This window comes from Dromaius novaehollandiae, chromosome 14 (assembly GCF_036370855.1).
Source record: "Dromaius novaehollandiae isolate bDroNov1 chromosome 14, bDroNov1.hap1, whole genome shotgun sequence".
NCBI lineage: Eukaryota > Metazoa > Chordata > Aves > Casuariiformes > Dromaiidae > Dromaius > Dromaius novaehollandiae.
Genome location: NC_088111.1, coordinates 14,099,712 through 14,114,224, shown reverse-complemented (window position 1 = coordinate 14,114,224; position 14,513 = coordinate 14,099,712). Strand labels below are relative to the sequence as shown.

General features: G+C 47.5%; 1 long non-coding RNA gene across 2 annotated transcripts; it reads right to left on the bottom strand.

Moving 5' to 3' along the window:
- Window positions 1–1,797: 1,797 nt before the first annotated feature.
- On the bottom strand, window positions 1,798–12,988 carry LOC112981086 (uncharacterized). Of its 2 annotated transcripts, none has more exons than XR_003258605.2 (3): window positions 12,934–12,988; window positions 9,070–9,179; window positions 1,798–3,922 (listed from the first exon to the last, which is right to left on the bottom strand). It is a non-coding gene; the product is annotated as an uncharacterized LOC112981086 (long non-coding RNA). The 2 variants fall into 2 exon arrangements; XR_003258606.2 differs by lacking the exon at window positions 12,934–12,988 and adding an exon at window positions 12,481–12,772.
- Between the last annotated feature and the right edge of the window lie 1,525 nt (window positions 12,989–14,513).

Sequence of the window (14,513 nt, the reverse complement as noted above, 5' to 3'; positions counted from 1 at the left end):
CGGCGGCATTGCCTGGCCTGCGTGCTTCAGCTTGGTGACCCTGCCCTTCCAGAAGGAACATTCTGGGGGCTGCACAGCCATGTCTGTTCTCAAAATTCATGGCAGAAAAATTTACTTAAACTCCTTATTTTAACTGGCTACTTTAACCAGGGCAGCTCTCAACGGGGGGCTCCCAGCCCAGATGAGCCAGGTTAGCGGAAACCTCCGAGCCACGCTGCTTGGGCTAACCCAGCTCGGGAGACCGAACCGGGCTGGTGCCCGCAGAGCTGGGCTTTCCCAGGGAGTTTTAAAAGACTGTTGAAATCATTACGTTAAAGCCATCAGCAGGAAAGGGATGTAGATGTAATCTTCTGTTCTTTTTGAGGTACTTATACCCTATCCATTAGTTTAATCATTTAATTACTCTGTAGAAAAGCAAAAAATACAAACTGACACACGCGATATTAATTTTCCTTGATGGTATCTTCCACTGAAATTGTGCAAATAAGGGATTTTGGTTCAATGGACCATACATTTTTCTAAAACAGTTTCAGATTTACCTAACATCTTCATTCAACCTGAATGGAACATTTTCCTTCACTTTCATAATATTTAGCGCTTTTTAACCATTTTCTTAACATTTAAGTAAATTACAGGATATTTTATGCTCCATAATTTAAAAAAAATGAAATCCTTCACTTTGAAAATGGAGTACCTAAGCATTTCTGGAGGTGTTAATTACTTTTTCTGCTGAGCCTATTCCCTGAATTCTTCCTTAGCTGGTCAGCTACTTCAGTTCCTCCCATTTATTTTCTTCTCTAGGAAAGAAATTGGAATTCCCCAAATTCACCAGAATATTTTCACTGCCCTGTTTCTGTATGTATGCTTCACATTTTTCCACAGATGATGTGTTTTTCTCATTGTTTTACCTGAAAAGCCAAATGCTCACAAGAACGGGTTCAGACGCTGCTCTGTAGATCCCACCCGAGGCGGCTCCTGGCTGACCTCCCGGCACCTCCTGGCCCCTCCTTCTGGGCCAGCTGGGAAATGGTGCCGCCTAATCCCCCCCGTGCGCCCTCTCTCCTTGCGTCCTCGCCAGCTTGGTAGAGCCTCTCCCCCTCCAAGGTGTTTCCTGAAAAAGTGTATCTTGGGGCTGGAGGCACCGGGGCCGCCGGCTGGGCCTGGCCCCAGCTGGGTGGCTGGGCGGGACACAGGATACCCCCGGACGTGACACGACAGATTGCCGGATGGGTAAGGAAAGGGGGCGGGAAGCTGGCGGAAGTTACGGCTTGGACTGAGGGGGGGCTGGATTTCACAGGGAGTGACAGGGAAGCGGGGTGAGAAACGGCTAAACCGTGCAGGCAACTAAGGGGGCATCGGCGAGCTTCTGGGGAGCGTGACGAGGCCAGCAGCATCGAGGCCGAGATTACCTAGGTGACAGCACCAGAAATGCCAGGTTTGGGTTTGGATGTACCAAAACTGGCACTAATGGGGAAAAATTCATTAGGGGCAGGCTGTTCATTTGGAAGGAAACTTTAGTGGAAAAAAGGGAGATGCAAGGGCAGTGTAAAGGAGGTCAAGGGGCAGGAAAAGGGATAATAAGGTGTGCAAGGCATGTTTCTGATGCTGTTCAAGGGTGGAAGGGGTCGCTGCCAGGCAGCCCTGCACGTGGCCACCGCAGCCTAAATCGGGACAATAACCAAAGCCTGTTGTGCTGCCCCCGCGGTGCACGTCGGCTCTGGAGTCCAGGGAATGGGGAGGGGTCGGCATCGACTTCTACCCACCACTTCTGCACAGTAGGTATTTACATTATTCACATTTGCTTCATGAAAAAGTCTTTAATGCAAATATTGACTTATTTTTTAAAGAAAAATTTTTGGTGAAAGATAAAAGAAAGAAATGAAAATTCAGGATCTCTCTCATTCTTATTGGGTTGCAAATACTAAGCATTGGGGAAACACTGCTCAAGCCGAACAGAGATTTATTTTCATGAATATTAGCATTTAATGTCATTTACTTAAAATTGCATTCAAGAAACAGTGACGCTTCTGCATTACTCTCTGTCTCCCCTTAATGCCACTGTCTTTAATCCATCTTGCTGTTCAATAGAAATAGCTTACTCCCACATTTGAGTAACTGATTGGGTTAGAGTCTGCGTTTCAAACACCAGTGCTGCCACAAGCAACGAATGCCATTTTTAGATCTTTCTTTTCAAAGAAAGGTCACTCACTTTCTTAAACAATAGAAAGAGAAAATAGTCAGTCCAATGTTCACTTTATTCTTTCTCAAGCTTTTAAAGGGGGGGAAAAAAAAACCTGTCAGTGTACCAAGATAATTTCTAAGGTTTTAATATAGTTACACAGAATCAACAGAATCCAGCAATAAGATCTCAAGTTTCCTCAAGATGTTATTGTAAATTTCTGACAATGGCATGATAGTGTTGTGAAAAGACAGCAGATAAGAAATATAGCTGTTTGAAATCTGAGTTTCAAGCTTCTTACAACATTTTTCAGAAGACAAAGAAAAAAATCTTGAGAAAATAATAAAAGACAACACTTGAATGTTAACTCAAGGCTACCAAATACACTGTGGTTTGACTTTAAAGAGATTCATCTGGTTTATGGGGTAATGTCCTTAGGGGGCTGCTATATTTAGTTAGAAAAAACAAGCCCCATGAGAAGGTGGCTCCCCAAGATCTGAATCAATATTTTGGGATCCTCAACTCTTTCAGAGAATCTCTAGGAAGCCTCTGGAGACCAATCCCTTGACCTGGCCATCTCCAGTATCTGGCCAGGGTTGGGCCATGTGAACATCTCCCTCACCATGGGAACTGAATGGAAGATGAACTTCAGGATGCCCAAGGTTTTCAGGCAGCTGCAGCTGAGTTTCCTTTTGCCCATGACTTGACAGGTGGGAAGATCTCCATTACTTCTGCACCTGCCTGCTGTCCACCTCTCACTGAGGGTTTCCACGTCCAGCTTACAAACTTCCCTGTGGACTTTTCCTTCAAGGTTTTTTGGATTCTTTTTTTTCTTTTTAACTTTCTCTGGAGGTATCCCCTAAGGTTTTGGAGGTGACGATCATGAAAATACCCAGTGCTTTCCTAGACATAAACAGCTTCCTACAGAAGAGACATCCCGCAGCTGCAAGGCACCAGCTTCTGACCCCTTGGCTTCTTGCTGCTCCCCTCCTGGGAAACCCATATCTCTCCTTCATCACCAGCTCTTCAAAGGTCACCACTGGGAAGAAAGGCAGTTTCACTGTCCTGCCTTTAAAGACAGAGAAACTGAGGCACGGTGCTGCAGTGGGAAATAGTCTCTCTGAACTTTTACTTTTGGACTTCTGGTGAAACACAGGTATGAATTACTGCCAGCTGCTTTTGTACAGGTTTTTGAGTGAAGGGTGAGGAGAGGGTTCAGTGTAAATACTCTGTTGGTCCGGTTTGGGCTGACAGAATAGCACACAGTTCATGTGAGCCACAGATCAGAGCTGTTCCTTCACCATATAAAATATTCTCCATGAGAAATAATACAAGTAATAAGATCATCACAGTTTTGTTTGTGGTTGTGGTATACACTTTTGTAACTTAAGCTAAAAACACCCATAAAGGGCCCCCATAAACCTGCAGGCAGAGGAAGTAAAGTTCCATTTTGGGTGACTTAGAGATAATTTGTCAGGCTTAGGGCCAAACAAAGGGAAGAAGTAAAAGTACAGACTGATCTACCTGAATTTTTGTGTAAGCTGATTGCAGTTTCGCAGGATGAAATCACATCAGCACATTATGTTGTTATCATCTGGGACTCGAAATGCAACAGATGTTCCTGGAGTCCCTCTGGTTCCCCACCGCGAAGGCAACGTCTCCCTCCTGTCACCAGCCCAGGCGAAGTGAGTCAGTGCCAGAATGGTCCTTTCCAGAGTGGTGGATGTTGCTTGAAAATACAGCCTGGAGAAACGATATGAACCAACCTGATTTTCTGAGAGTGATATTAAGTGCAGCAGTGGAGGACATTGGTACAGGTGACAGACACATCAGTGCCACAAGGACAGCAAACCACCTTCGCTGGGAAAACAGCTTACCTCCCTGCTTCAGTGCTTCATCTCTTTTTAGGTAGATGCTTTGCTTCCCACACAGAGCTCAGCTAGCGCAGACACAATTTCTTCATGTATGTTATTCAAAAACATTACGCCTGAGACCCAGCATGCTTGTTGCAGGGAAATTGTGACCATTTGGGAGGATACTGAAATTCTGCTTGAGATCTGTCTCTTCTTGAGTATCCCCCCCTCTTTCTTCTATAGCATGTTCTGACCAGTGCGTTCATCCTTTTCCTTACATTTTTCAAAATCCTGGGGTTTTTTTCATTTCTCTAGATCTAAGTAAACAGCCACTCATCCTGTTAGACCACGTGTGCTGAGATACAATTCTAGCTCGTTGCAGCTGATCGGAGCCTGCAGAGGTCACACCACCCCCTCTGCCCCACAGACCCTCACCTGCTAATGCTGCCAGACTGGACAGTAACTGTGGTAAATTAGAGCAGAATTTCGCTCTGGATAGACTATTCAAAGCGAATTTATTCAAAGCATTGTATATTGAAAGACTTGGTTACTGTTTATCATGTGATGCGTTTCTACTACTTCAGCAGTATCAAAAGGCTTTATTGTAAGCGAGATTAAATAAAAATGGCAATAAAATGAATATAGCAAAAAACATGAAAAAAGAACACAGTCATGTCCTGATTGATAGCATGCTCCTACAGACTACTGCCACCAGTCGAGACTACACACCAACATTTTTATAAACTGTGATTACAAAGCGTAACTTGAGCAGGCTGGAAGAAAACCTCAGCCTAGCAGCCCTGTTTGAGGAAGGCATCGGGTAGGAAAAGCACAGGAAAGGAGCGGTGCTGAGCTGACTCAGCATGTGGGCTGTAGCTGGAACAAAAGGATTCTTCAGTTCATGCCAAAAATACTCATCAGCGCTGCTGCTTTTTTAAGCTTGAACTTATTATAGGTGACTTTTCTCGTGGCTGATCAGCCTTGTGGAAAGCCACATGGGTTCGAGTATGGGTGGCTCTAAGACCCCTCACTTTCTGTTCACTTTGGGAGTTTCCTTGGAGAGGCGTTTCTGCAGAGGGTGTCTGCAAGTGGGGCAAGGTGGGACCCCCACGTGGTGCCACCCCGAGCTGCTCCCCATGGGGCTCTGTGGCTGATCGTGCCTCGGTCCTTCCTCTCCCTCCTCTTCCTCCCTTCGCAGTGCTGGAGGGCAGAGGCCCGCCCAGGACACTGGCATGATCTGCACATGCTGGCAGTCCCAGCTGCTGGGGAGGTGTCATCTAGGGAGGGATATGACCCAGCCTGCTGATGTTTTATGTGGCTCATTACATGACATTAAATTTCATTAAAATGTCAGAAAACCCACAGGTGATCAAAGGGGTGTTTTTCTTGAGTAGACCTCATCATCCCAGGAAATCACTGAGCCCAGAAATCTACAAGTTTCAGAAAGCACTGGACATTTATGTCCCTAAAAAAGAACAACTAAAATTATCACAGTGAAGAAATGCAAAGAATTTTTTTTCAAGTTTCAGGTTTAAGCAAACATTTAAGAATTAAAGACTAGAAAGAGGTTCACTGTGGAGGCAAACGTGACTCCTGCTTACCACAGCAGTCTCACCCCATATGTACATTTACTTATTCTTATGTTATGGATAAGAAAATTGGCATGTCGGAGCTCCCACAGAGGCAGGAGTACAAGCATATTTCCTGTGGTCTGATCTAGCCATTTAGCAGTGGAAGTAAAACCTGCTAATCCTCTTCTGCTGGTTTCTGGTGATGACCTGGACAATATTTTTGTGGTTATTAGTATAATGCACAGATAAACTCTTTTGTGTCTTTAGCAGGCAGAGAACCATTGACATGAATCAAATTCACAGGCAGAACTAACTGCAGCCTATTGGCGTTTCCCCTTGATTGCAAATGACGGAGTTTTTCCTTGAGAAAAGCGCTCCGCAGGAAGGATCCTTTTGTTACATAATATATAGGTGACTCCATGCCAAGTTTGTTTGTGTTTTTCTTAGCTGTGGCAAGCAGACCTTATTTACAAAGCTCAAGCTAAGCTCACATTTTTCAGCACTTCAAAGAACATCACCAATAACAATCTCTTGAACCTGAACATGTTTGATATCTTGCTAATCCGAAAGCAAATAGATCTAAGGCATGAAATCCAACCAGCAAGCTGAACCATGCAAAAAAATACAGAATATACACTTGCAAAAATCAAGGTGACCTTTTATTCTTCAGCTAGAAGACCAGTTTTTGCACCTCAAGAAAAAATACCGCAAATTTGGCCTCAAAATGAATTTTCTTTTGCAAAATGAAACCAGCTTTTTAGTTAAGTAACACTGCTCCCAGGGAACAGGAGCAATCTTTGATATTATAATGGCCCTTATGTGAAATGTTTCCACATGTAGGGACAACTAATTATCTCAGAAGTACAAAGCATATTAAAAATATGTATGTCCCATACAGAAATGTTGTGACAAAATAATGGCCTTTACTCCATAGCTTTGCTGATTATTGGTCAGTAGTGAATTAGATTGGGTTGTAATTCTTCCCCAATGTGAAATAGATTAAATCAGTTACACCAGGAGATGATATTATTAATGCAATCACAGCTTAAAAGAAACCAGCCATAAAGGGAGATGCGAAAATGAATTCTTCCTGTAGTAAGAAATGAAGCCAGAACAGTATTTTATAATGAGTCAAGTCCACACTAAGGACAACAAACCTGACATTTCATAAGCTTCTAAATAAGTATGCTGTAAATCTTACAGTTTCTGTTTGTATATCTAACACTTGCTAAGAGCTCCAAAGGCATTCAAATCTTCACTAAAGGAAGATATTCAATTTGACATGACACAAAGTTGCAAATATAAACTGGGAAAGGATAAAACAGTACATTATGTCATAATTTATCTACTGCTCAGACAGTTTTGTATTTTCCTCTCTCAATTAAGACAAATCGTAAAAGGATTGAAGGAAACATTTATTTTTTTCCCAATCAAAGCTTAAAACTAATCTTCAAAACTCATTACTGCATGGCAAAACTAGCAAACATTTTAGCAAAAATCCACTGAAATGGTCTGAAAAACAGCAATTTATGTTTTCTCCCCCTCCTGCTCCCAAATGTGGTCTTTCCATCCCTGTCCCGCTTTGGAAGGTGCACAAGGGCCAGGGCCGCCCCGCGGCAGCAGCCGAGGAGCCCTGGGGTTTCCTCCAGCACCAGGCTCCTGCCTTCCACCCCGCACTTCCCAAATCCGGTCAGTTCACGACAGCTGCAATGACGGGATTATGGCACTGATGGACAACCTGGAGAAGGGGTCTGCAAGGGCCGCTGTCCCGCGGGTGCCCGGGCAGAGCCAGCCCTCGGACCCCAGGTCACGGACCAACCTGGGAAACGCCGGGGATGCGGGCTGGGGATTAGCTGTGCGGCTGGTGATGCCGCAGGCTTTGAAAATGCAGCAGTATGATTTATAGGCAACGTGTTTGAGGTCATATTAGCGGTTTCTAAAGTGTACTGGTAGTCATTTGTTTTCTTCCTGCTGCCCAGTTCTTCTCAGCTGGACTCAAAGCTGAATTGTGATTGTAATTCTTTTATCAGCAAAAGATATGAAAAATAATATCAATGGAATTATCCATGCCTCATTTATTCTTGAAAAAAAAAAGAGTAATAATGCAGTTAAATAATTGCGATGGTATGTAAGCATTTTATTGGTATTCATTAGGGATGCATAAGCTGTCCGCAACTGCCTGCAAAAGCCTTGGTACTTCATCTCAGGAGTCTGCGGCCAGCAGATCCAAGATATCTAGGAAGATATTTGATGCTCAGGCTTATTTTTGTTATTAAATAGCGTATGACTAGATCACAAAAATCATGAACAGTTTGTAAGCCTAGTCATGGAGCCTTTGAAATCAATGGCAAAATTTCTGCTGACTTGAACCGAAAAACTTCCAGGGTTTGCAGACCCCACTGAGTGGTCTGCAGAGCACTGGCTTAAAAAAAAAAAAATTTGAAAGGATTACAAAGTATTTGTGTTTAATTTTAAACTGAGTGGTGGAATTCACCTTAATGCCAAGAGACAGCAAAATATATATGTACACCTTGACTGTTCAGAAATCAAGGCTGACTTCCACATAGGTCATTTTTATAATCTGGCTCTCCAAGTAGACACAAACTTCCCCGTTGTGCAAAGGTTATGTTTTCTTTTTCCCTTTCTTGTTTATTTTGAATTCAAAGCATATATCCAGGACCATTTTTCTTCCATTCCTGACTCAACTCTCATACATACACAAAACATACAGCCAGACATAGACTTTTTTATTTATTAGGTATACTTGACAAATACCAGCTGATCCACGTATTTTCAAGGGAGTCTGAAAGACATGGGAAGCTTTCCCAATGGCTACAGTGACTTTTGTACCCACCATTTGGTATTCAGTACCAATTGTTCAGAAAGAGGATAGGTCCCCATTTTAAGCAGTTAACTGTGCTATATATTGGTTAAGTACTTCTTTGAAATAAAATGAAAGGGTTTTTTTCCCCCTCTTATTTTATAAAAATTTAAAATGGCAAAGCTCCTAACTTGTTTTTCCTGATGAACCATTGAAAAAGATTAGGGCATAAATATATATGACATCTGCATTATTACCAAATACATTCATTAGCAGCAATGCTATCACAGTGAATACCAAATGTATGAACAGTGACAGGGCAATAAATTAAAGTGTTTATACATTTTGCTCTCACAGCTTATAAACTAAAATTTATTCCTCACGGTTGGTGTAAAACTTGACAATTTCTGGTAAAACAAACATGATGCCGTTAGCATGCAGCGCCACAACTCAGATCTTTTCACCTTGGAGATGTAACAGATAATTTTCTAAGAATTTCATTGTGGATTAAGAGTAATTATCATGCATACTTCATGAAGAATTAATGTCAGTTGGAAATAAGCTTATTTCTATTCAGGACACTTCTGAGTTTATTCTTTGAGGTGATGTAGTTATGTAATATGGGTCATCTGTTTAGAAACTCACCACTTTCTGCTTCTTCTGGGACAGCCGTAGCAAGGGTCTGTGCCCAGCCTTCGCTCTGGACGCTCTGGGCTCTTTAGGTCCCCAGACGGGCTCTGATGTGGTGCAGATACCTGAAGGAGGGAATCACAGGCTAAAAAGGGACCGGTTTCTTGCCTTTGTATATTCTATGCATTTAATTTGGTATAGGAAAATAAATTACGTATACCAGTTGGGTTGCAGGCTTGGTCCTTTCCCTTTTGTTAGTTGAACTCATTGTCTCACTCAGGGTCAGAAAGGATTATTTTTCTAAGGCAGTAATTCTCAGACATTTTCTGATACAAAAATCCTAAAGTATAGGGGCTAGCCCCTATTTAACAGTTTTAAGAACCTGAAGAAATGATGCCCGTGTGCACATCAGGGGAATGTGTAGGTGTGGGCTGCATTTCAGGCCAGAGGTACTCTCACAAAAGGGGAGACATTTGGTCCATTTCTGCCAGGTCTGTCCGGTATGACAGTGCCATAAGAAATGCAAGGGCACGAAAATGACACTGCGGCCCCCAGCGCTGGCTAAGAGCATGAGCTGTGTGCGGAATAGCACCTGCCGCCCAAGGAGGAAGAGCCGGGACACCTCTCCCGGGCTGGGACACCTCTCCCCAGCTGGGACACCTCTCCCCAGCCGGGACACCTCTCCCCAGCCGGGACACCTCTCCCCGGCCGGGACACCTCTCCCCAGTCGGGACACCTCTCCCGGGCCGGGACACCTCTCCCCAGCCGGGACACCTCTCCCGGGCCGGGACACCTCTCCCCAGCCGGGACACCTCTCCCGGGCCGGGACACCTCTCCCCAGTCGGGACACCTCTCCCCGGCCGGGACACCTCTCCCGGGCCAGGACACCTCTCCCGGGCCGGGACACCTCTCCCCAGCCGGGACACCTCTCCCCAGCCGGGACACCTCTCCCCAGCCGGGACACCTCTCCCGGGCCAGGATACCTCTCCCCAGCTGGGACACCTCTCCCCGGCCGGGACACCTCTCCCCAGTCGGGACACCTCTCCCGGGCCGGGACACCTCTCCCCGGCCGGGACACCTCTCCCCAGCCGGGACACCTCTCCCCAGCTGGGACACCTCTCCCCGGCCGGGACACCTCTCCCCAGCTGGGACACCTCTCCCCAGCCGGGACACCTCTCCCCGGCCGGGACACCTCTCCCCAGTCGGGACACCTCTCCCGGGCCGGGACACCTCTCCCCGGCCGGGACACCTCTCCCCAGCCGGGACACCTCTCCCCAGCTGGGACACCTCTCCCCAGCCGGGACACCTCTCCCGGGCCGGGACACCTCTCCCCGGCCGGGACACCTCTCCCCAGCCGGGACACCTCTCCCCGGCCGGGACACCTCTCCCCAGTCGGGACACCTCTCCCCAGCTGGGACACCTCTCCCCAGCCGGGACACCTCTCCCCAGCCGGGACACCTCTCCCGGGCCGGGACACCTCTCCCCAGCCGGGACACCTCTCCCCAGCTGGGACACCTCTCCCCGGCCGGGACACCTCTCCCCAGTCGGGACACCTCTCCCGGGCCGGGACACCTCTCCCCAGCCGGGACACCTCTGGTCCCCCCAGCTCAGCTGCCTGTCCGGGCTCTGTTTGCGACATCTGGCAAAGCATTGAGGGGAATCGCTGTGTATTTTGCCCGTTGTGGTGTCTTTGAGCTTATTAGCTCAAACTAGCTGGTGAGGGCTGCTCACGACCGGGGCTGTTTAATTCAAGGGCAGGCAGAAGTGCTTTGGGACTCGGGGGCTCTGATGCAGGATTACCGCACATCTTCTCTCCCTTCCAGAGCATTTTTCAAGCTCTAGAGGGTCACTTTGGGTTCAGTTCAAGCTTTAAGTGTGGTTTTGGCTCAGTTTTCATTTTATCCTGGCTAGCTTGCTTGCCCCGAGGAATAAAATTATATGTGTTCGGCAACCTTGATCATCCAACCTGTGTTTTAATTCCTGCTCTATCAGGCCTGTATAAATGGTAGGCGATCTGCAGAACTTTCCTGTAAATATTTAAAAGTATTTGCCCAGGCCAGCCAAAATTTCACAAGCTGGTTTTGCTCTAATGCTTTTCTGGCTTCAGATAAAACGTCAGCTTATGAACTATAATAACAGCCTTTCCTTTCGGATTTATTCCCCATGCCCCAGGTTTGATTTAAAAATTTCGAGGCCTCAGCAGGACATTTCTCGGAGGAAAGCTTTCTTCGACAGCTACAAGTCCTTGCCGTGTTTCCGGGGAGCCGCGCGGCAGCAGGGTGCTGCGGGACCTCGCTGTGGGTGCGCGGGCCCCCCTCGCCCCGCAGAGCTGCTCGGCTCCGCGGCAGCAGCCTTGCCGCAGCGGGCGCAGGACGACTGGTGATGCCGAGGCTGTCGGAGCCCCTCCGCTCTGCTTCAGGCACTCTCTAATCCACAGCAGTATTAAACACGCTGAAACAGGAGGGGGAAAAAAAAGTGGGGAGAAAATTGAAACGCGCGTCCCTCGCCCGTCCCTTCCCAGCTGCTGGGGCGAGGCAGCGGCAGGGCGCCGAGGCCCCGGGGCCGGCTGTGAGCAGGCGTCCGGGCACCTCGCTCTGCCCCTGGTCGCACCCACCGTGTACACCGCACTGCAAAGATGTGAAACACTGCAACAACACCAAAGGTAACTGCTGAGCAGAAGTAGGGGGGTACAAAAAGCTGCAACAGGTTTTCAAAGGGGAATAGCGGTAAGGGAGTGCTGAGCACCGTGGCGAAAGCAAGGCCCTGAGAGCTGGGTCCTGAAGCAGGGGCACCGCGAACTTCAGCCGTTTTTGGACATCCTGGATATTAGCACCACATGTTTCTTTCTTTCTAGAACTCTTTGCAATTTTGCCATTTTTCTCCAAATGCTCATTTTTCCCATTGTTTTGATTTCCATTCAATTTTTCTTTTAAATGACAGCCTTTTTCAGGAAAAAAGAGTGTTGGAGAAGTCCCTAGATTAGAGTAATACTTTGAGAGATTTGTACTTGTTCGAGCAGTGGCTGCAGGTTTAGCAGCTGAAACGAATGTCGCTGCGCCGTGACTGTGTCCCGCAGCCGGCGCGGGAGCCCGCTTGGCGCTACGCGAGGGGCTCGGTGAAGGGCTCTGCGTGGGGACGCCCCAGCGGTCTTTCACGGGACGTAAGGATGTTCGCTGGTGCTGCAGAGAAAGCGTGGGATTTACTGATAACATGTCCCTGGTGATCTCCATTTTCCAAAATACCGCTAGTACCTTATTTGGCAGCAACAGCACTATAAGAATAGGTGGTAATTAGATATCGTATGAGGGTAAGGGAAGTCTTGCAGAGTTTTCTTCAATCATACAGACCCAAAATGTGAGATACCGTGCAGGGGAAAGAAAAAAAAAGCAAAAAAAAAAAGCACAAATCCGAAGAGAACAGAAATACCTGCGCAGCTCCGGCTGTTAGCCGTGGGAGCGACTGTGCCGGGTACAGGTCACACAGGCCTTTCCTCCGGGTGCGAGAGGGAGCACCTGTGTGTCGGGGTAACTTCACTGTGCCGTTTCAGTGAGAAAACTCCTGCAAATCGTTGAGCTCCTCCCTTTCCAGAAAGGGGCCCGGGGCTGCGGGAGCAGGTCGAAACCCCTTTCGATGGCCGAGTCCGGCTGCGGCGGAGAGGTGCCGGAAACCAGGCGCGCGGCGACGGCCACCGGCCCGGGGGCAGAGGTAGCGGCGGGGCTGCCGGCCGGGGCAGCGCGAGGAGGGGGCAGAGGCGCCTCAGCCACGAGCCCGGCCTTCCCGCTTCCACAAACGCTGAGAGAGCGAGCAGGTGTATCGCCTGAAAGCCATCCCTAAATCCACGCCCTCGCTCAGCAGCAGATTGCGTTCCCTACTACTCACCTTTCGCTTCCAGGTTGGGAACTCGCCGTATTCCTGACAGCGGGTTGCAAACGCTGCAAATAAAATAAATAATTCAGTTGTTTTTTTCTTTTAAAACACTTCTAATTCGAACAGAATATTTAGGTTGCAGCCATAAATGACCAAAACTCATTTTACAGCACGTGTTTCCCAATCAGCAATGAAATTACCCTCCTCCTCTACATTACTCAGCTAAAGCAGTAGCCAGCTGAGAAAGCAAAAAGCACAGGGGGATTAAAAGAAATATGCAGCTCAAGTAGAAGAGCGCGTGAACCTTCAAACATTTCAATAGGCAGCTGAGTCAGCAAAGCGGACTGACATCCAAATGTAGGATGCCACTGAATCAGAAAAATAGGCAGCGTGATCAATAAAGTCTGCAGCTCCTCCCGAGCTAGCGAAAGCGGCGGCTTAACGAGTGAAATAGAAACATGAACAGGAAAAAAGGAAAGACTCATAGCAAGGAAAACTAGTGAAATAAAAATGTGTGCTCCAACAGTTTCACCCCGCACAGCCACATTAGAAATGCTCAAAGGTGGCACAGCAAAAAATGGGCAACGCAAACTACACCCATATTAACTAAACCAGAGCCGTTATTGCTCAAGAAGAAAGTCCTGCTGCCTTTGCCGGGGTTTCTGAGCACGGAGGAGAGCAGTGTACTCCAAATGGAATATGCTGGTGGAAACGTGGCACGGTTAAGTACCTTGGCTGCACTAGTCCTGGCAGAATGCGGATAGAGGCGCTAGAAGACAAAGGTAATTATTTTCACACAATTGCATAGTTTATAGGAAGTGAGATGCCATTTAATTTGAAACTGCAAATTGACTATTTTATGCTAGATACAAGTTGTTTTATTATAGTAAACAGATTTATTATTCTCTGTGAATTATGCAGAAGCGGATTTCATTCATAAAAATGTATTTACTTTACTGAATGCTTCAGTAAAAATGGCATGCAGGCACAGTGCAGCACAGAAAGCGCAGGTCTGCCCTACCCCGTGCCAAACGCTTGGCCATCCAAGTTACACAGTGTTGTTCCTTGTACGAGCGCGGATAGCCGAAAGGCTGCAAGGCGAGGAGCGCTGGCTGGGGAGGCACGATGGCCGCAAGCACCCGCGTCCCTGAGGTTCGTGCATGGACAGAAATTGCTGTTGCTCCACCTTGCTGCCAGCAGAAATAGCCGTCGTTCGCAGAAACCGCCTCGCAGGAATAAACCTGCCTCCCGGAGAAGCAAACAAGCAGGGCTGTGCGGCAGCTGATTGAAGGACACGCCAGTGCACACTGAAATATTTGCTAATTGCAAATATATTGTCCCACCGGGCTGCCAGCACCGGCTCCGACTCACATGAAATGTTGATTGGCTTTGGATTGAATTTTGTGGCGAAGAGCCTCCTCGCTGCCTCCCAAATCCGCCGGCGGAGAGGAGACGCGGCGAGCGGAGCGCTGCGTCGTGCCCCGCGGTCCTGCCGCTTCCCTTCGCCCCCTCCCCTTGCGCCGCAGCCGGCAGCACCCGCGTGGACACGACCCGAAAGCCTAAAGCGTGACCTCGAAACATCAGCAAATGCT